Below are 6,000 nucleotides of genomic sequence, written 5' to 3' on the forward strand. Positions count from 1 at the left end.
ACAAAAAAGCTCGTGGTCTTCAGGTTTTGGGCAGTGATAAGAAGACGCTGCCATAAGATGAAGCTGGGACCGTGGAAGAAAGAAGCCGGTGTTGAAAGATAACATCTTTGATGACGATGAGCTGATCCATCCCTGAATCCTGGACTGGTCCTTGCTGTTGGACTTTTCAGCTATAGAAGCTGATGGCCTTTTCAAAGGACAGGCTCAGAGTCAGGCATTCTGGATTTTCAACTCAAAAGGACATTAACTGCGTTAGGCAAACTAAAGAGTGTGCATATTCGCCGAGGGTTAGAAATGGATGGAGGCAGAAGCACAAAGCATGGAACACACGAGTGTACACTTGGTTCATGATGGGGCTACCTCTGTGGGCAGAGCAGGAGCGCTGAGAAGTAGAGCCAGGCATGGAAGACATAGCAGCTGATATTTACCAAGTGCTTCCTGGGGGCCAGGGGAGCGCCTGCTCTTCTAGTACTTTGAATCCATTAACTCCTTGACTCTGTGTAACCATGTTTCACAGAGGCAGAGACTGAAGCGCAGAAGAGGTCAAGTATCTTATCTTGGGTCAACTGGCTAATCACAAGAAGACCCGGGAACTGGAGTCAAAGAGTGACTCCAGGGCCTCATTAGCCTTCTGTTCTCTTAACAGCGATGCTAAGGGGAGCACAACTGGATGTTTTCAGGAGGATTATTGTTGTTTTATTTATATGGTGGGGTGGGGTGCGTGCATGTGTGTGTTCATGTGTGTGTGTGTGTGTGTGTGTGTGTATGTGTGTGTGTGTGTGTGTGTGTGTGTGTTCTGGCACACAAGTGCAGTTATGGTCAGAGGACGACTTTTGTGAGTTGAGTCTCTCCTTCTTCTGTGGGTTCCAGGAATTGAACTCAGGACCTCTGGCTGGTGCCGCAAGCACCTTTCTCACCAAGGCATCTCTCAGGACTGTACTAAGGAGGTAATGACCATTTGTCCCGGCAGGGAGACTGCAAGGGATAGTCTTATTGCCCATCTTCTGTGTGATTTCTCCTATTTCCCAGTGGAAACACAAAGCTGAGGGTACCTTCTGTCACAAGGAGCTCTCTGCTCCCTGAATACCATGGGCACAGTACAAGGTGCTGAAAGAAATGCTGAAACAGTGCAGTGAGAGCTACAGGGAGGGAGGAAATGACTTCTCCCTTGGGTAAGTATAAATGGCTTGGTGGCAGCCTTGACATTGAAAACTAGACCTAGAAATGGGATCCAAATTGCATTTGGACTAAAGCACTTGCGTGAGGAACCAGGCACAGAAGTGGGAAAGGGCGGGGCCAGAGAAACTGACACGTCATGTCACCTGGAGCCTGATGGTGACAGGGTTTGTGCTCCCTTGGGTGGAGTGGCTGGTGCCTGTAATGTATGCCTACCCTCCATCCATGAAGCTCTCATGGGGTGCACATCTGGCTGCTCTGTCTCATCCCCAGATGTTCTGCGGAATCCTACTGCGATTACCTACTTGCCCAGCAAGAGTCCCTCCTCAGCACCCTAAGGTGCTTTCAGTGTAAACAGCCACATTTAAACTGGCAACAGCTCGTCCGCCAGAGAAGCTGCATTCGGATGGACCTGCCTGGTCTCTATTCTGAGTGCCCAGCTCGCTCAGGATCACCTGCATGGAAACGGGTGAGATGTCCTGGGGCAGTCCACAATGGCTCCTGACAGCCACAGGAGGGACACAGATGCAGGCTAGCATGTAATTAGTACCAGGAGCACAGCCCTCTGATCGCTCTCCCTCCAGAGCGTGCCTCTCTAGCTGAGAGGCAGATAATGGACAATCACAGGAGATCCTTGATTGTGGCTTGATTGAGCTGATGGGAGCTCCAGACGGCTAATGCAATTGTGGCTTCCAAACCATTCTGTGGAGGCCATTTCCATATGGCCAGGGAATTAAATAAAGCTGTCCTGAACACTTTGCTAGGCTTGTGCCTTCACGATGGGGCCGGATACAATTTTCTGCTTGGAGTGACCTCAACAGAGACTATAGGGAGTGGTCATGACCCAGGAAGAGAAGGCCAGCTTCCTCCTAAATTACTGTCACATTTCCCCCTTTAGGGCTCTTGACCTGCCTGGCATTAGCTTTTTGCTCTGTTTTGTGCAACCAGACACCTACTCCCTGCCCCCAGCTCCCCCTAGTCACCAGCCCAGCCCCAGGCTTTGGGTTATTCCAGAGGTGGCAGCTTCAGTAAACACAGGTCTGGGCTGGACACAGACTCTGCAGGGACACGGTTCATCGGTTTGTGGAGGTGGCACAGAGGAAACCAGGATTGCAGCATCAGTCGCAGAAGAGGGACACCTGGCTAAATCCTTCCCTTTGCTAAACCTCAGGCTGGCCTCTACAACCCAAGGGAGATAGGCTGAGTAAGAGGGTTTTTTTTTTCTCAAGACAGGGTTTCTCTGTGTAGCCTTGGCTGCCCTAGACTCGCTTTGTAGACCAGGCTGGTCTCAAACTCACAGGGATCCACCTGCCTCTGCCTCCCAAGTGCTGGGATTAAAGGTGTGCGCCACTACGCCTGGCATGGGTAAGAGTTTTTAATGTTCAGGAATTAAACTAACTTCTTCACCCATGAAAGCAATAATGCCAGTCACATAAAAGCACATAGGTGACTTCCCTCCTGCCTTGAGACGTTTGGCTAAAGCGCAAAGTGGAGGCAAGCACTGCCACCCATCCGTTGTAGAGGCTTCCAGAAAGGGAGCTGGGTTGGCCTCCAGGTTTTGCCCTCTAATCTATCTTCAGGGCAAGGTCAAGAGGAACTAGAGAATTCACCAGAAAAGAGGATTTGGAGGAAGAGGGAATTGTCAGCCTAGTGATGAAGGCCTGTGCCTCTGTCATTGGTGCTATGGGCAGAGTGGCATGGCCTTTACCCCCAAGCCAAAGGACAGCATTCCTAAAGAGCCCTTCAGAGCTAGGGCAGGTGCAGCACTGCAAACAGCAGGAAACTCTCCGAGCTGGTGAACCGCCAAGCTTTCTTAGTGCAGCCCAGGAGCAGAGCTCCTGGGGGAGTCCAGCACGAGGGTCCCGGAATGGAAATGGGTGTAAAGCCAGTGCCTGGAAAACTCTGGATGTAGGTTAGAGTCTGCAATTATATGACCAAAGGCAGGACCACGAATGAGCAGCCAGCGTGTCACCATGTCACTGTGGGATGCGATAACAATGTGTGAGTGTGTCATGAGGGAAGCTGACTCCATGGAGAGAGCTGTGCTGAGGTGGGATGTGGTGGGATGAGGTGGGAAAGGAAAAGAACTCCACTGATGGGGGCTTTGATGGGAGCTCTAGGGTGGGAGGACTGCAATAGGTCAGCCAGAGGGTGCGCTGTCCCGGCGTAAGGTACTAGAAGAAACCGCCTAACGACAGCTAGCATGTGAAGGCCTGTTCCATCGAAGGCACTGGTGCCTGCCAAAATTATTTAAGGGAAAATGGAAGAATCAGTTAAAGACAGATTTCTATTCTTTTCCTCTAATTTCCACCCCCTTTTGACTCCATTCTAGAGTTGCTACAAACATCAGAGGCATAGTATAAGTAGGGAAAGAAGAACAAATAGTCTTTTGCGTGCCCTATACACCACACCCTCTTCCCTCTTCCCTGGGCCCTGTAGACCACACCCTCTTCCCTGTGCCCTGTAGACCACACCCTCTTTCCCATCCATGCACTGTAGACCACACCCTCTTCCCCATTCATGCACTGTAGACCACACCCTCTTACCCATTCATGCACTGTAGACCACACCCTCTTACCCATTTGTGCCCTGTAAACCACACCTTCTTCCCCATCCATGCCCACTGGCCCACACTCCTTTTAGAGGCACACTTGAATCCTAAGCTGGGCAAAGGAAATTGGCCCTGCCCATATCAGACTAAAAATTTTAAAATTTGGCAGTTTTGAGTTGATCATCTTCTTACTCTTTAATGTCTGAGGTCTCACCTTTGAAACGTAGAATCTCTTCCTGACTACAGCTGAGGAGAAAGCCCTGAGTTTTGCCTATGAGGGCATCAGTAAACCAGAGGAGGCCGAATGGTACTGCTATAGACAAAGGAGGGGAAATCAAATTCTGTGTGTGAAGACTGTGCTTAGAGAAAAAGAAAGACAAAGCCATTTCCTGTTTACAGGCTTGTCCAAATCACACGGCTCAATATGCAGTCTCTACCACAAATTGTCAGGTCCAACCCGTCACCTTGCGCAGCCTGATGTGTGTTGCGATGGAAAAGGTGAAACGCAGTGGAGTGACACCTTCAGCTGGGCAGATGCTGTCTTACAGGTGCACAGCACCTTTGCTAGGCCCCGTCAACCTCTTCGAACTCCTTAGAGAGTTCGAAGGCCCTGTTATCCTTCTGACTCCACTACAGAGCTCCTCCATCCAGCAGCCTTTGTATATCCAGCCTGTCGCCATCTGAACACCACACTTTCTGTGAACAGAGGCACATGCATGTGTGCGTGCGAGCGCGTCCGTGTGTGTGTGTGTGTGTGTGTGTGTGTGTGTGTGTGTGTGTGTGTGTGTGTCTATGTCTGTGCATGCTCCTGGTCCCAATAAGTGTTTGGCACAGGCTCTTCATGATCATCTCAGCCTGGATCCCACCTCTGCCCAGTCAAGAGTGAGAAGCCCCACTTTTCTCATCCTCAAAGTGACACCTTGAGTGGCATGATTTTAAAGGCCCTATTAAGTCCAGACATCCTGTGGTAGCAACAGGGTCCTCTGTCTGTTTTCACACTGCGAATCATCTCGGCAGCCAGTGCTCAACCCTGGGTTTCCTGCTTGAAGTAGCAGTGACATTGCTGGTCTTGGTGCTCACCACATGTCTGTTGGGTCTTGGGGTACAGTGCCAAGTAGCAGCGACATTGCTGGTCTTGGTGCTCACCACATGTCTGTTGGGTCTTGGGGTACAGTGCCAAGTCTCTGTAGCAAGACTGACAACATAGCAAGGGCTAGGAGTGAGAGTCTGGTGGGGCAACCCTTCTCTTCCCCCATCTCATTCAAGCCTCAAGTGGGACAGAGGGTCACATCTCTGCTCTCTGAGTTTCTTTGGGGTCCCTGTCACTAGGAGACAGTGACGTTAAAAAACAGCTGGAACAGCCGGGCGTGGTGACACACGCCTTTAATACCAGCACTCAGGAGGCAAAAGCAGACCGATTGCTGTGAGTTTAAGGCCAGCTTGGTCTACAAAATGAGTCCAGGGCAGGCAAGGTTACACAGAGAAACCCTATCTCAAAAAGCAAAAACAAAACAAAACAAAACAAAAAACCACCTGGAGCTTAGTCTAGCGGGTTTATGGCAGAAGACAGAGCTACTCAGAAAAAAAAAAAAAAAAAAAAAATGGAGACTTGGGCCGGGGAAGCAACTCAATTGATAAAGTACCTGATAATCAGCCACGAGGACCCTCAGTTCCTTCTTGGAACCCATGGGGGGAAAAAAACCAGTCACCTTAGCACACGCTTGTAAGCCCAGTGCCGAGGAGGCAGAGACAGGCTGATATGCTGAGACTGTTGGCCAGCAGGATAGCCAAATCAGCGACCCTCAGGTTCAGAGAAAGATCTTGTCGTCCCCCCCAAAAGAAAAGAGTGGAGAATATCCTGAGAAATGATATCTGAGTGTGTGGGCGTGGAGGAGAGGAAGGAAAGGAATCTGGAAATTCCTCAAGGCATAGGGAATAAGGCAGGAGCGTGGAACACAAGGTCAAAGCCTAGCTAACGGGATGATGTGGGTGCCAAGTTCTAAGCAGGGAGCGAACTTTTGGACTTCCTACTGCCCGAGCTCAGGGTCAGACCTTTTAGGGAGGGACAGATGCTGGGATCACAAGTGAGGGTTAGCAGACCTCATGGCGCAGCACGGGTGACATGAAAGGTGGCCAGCTCCCCACCCCAACCACCACTGCCTGCTTCTAAGTCTCCCAGTTGTCTGCTGCATGTGAGCCTCGCTTCTGACGGAGTCAACACCGGGTAATACACACAGAAGACTGGGGTCACGCAGGGGTAGTAAGCAGTGGTT

This window comes from Acomys russatus, chromosome 29 (assembly GCF_903995435.1).
Source record: "Acomys russatus chromosome 29, mAcoRus1.1, whole genome shotgun sequence".
NCBI lineage: Eukaryota > Metazoa > Chordata > Mammalia > Rodentia > Muridae > Acomys > Acomys russatus.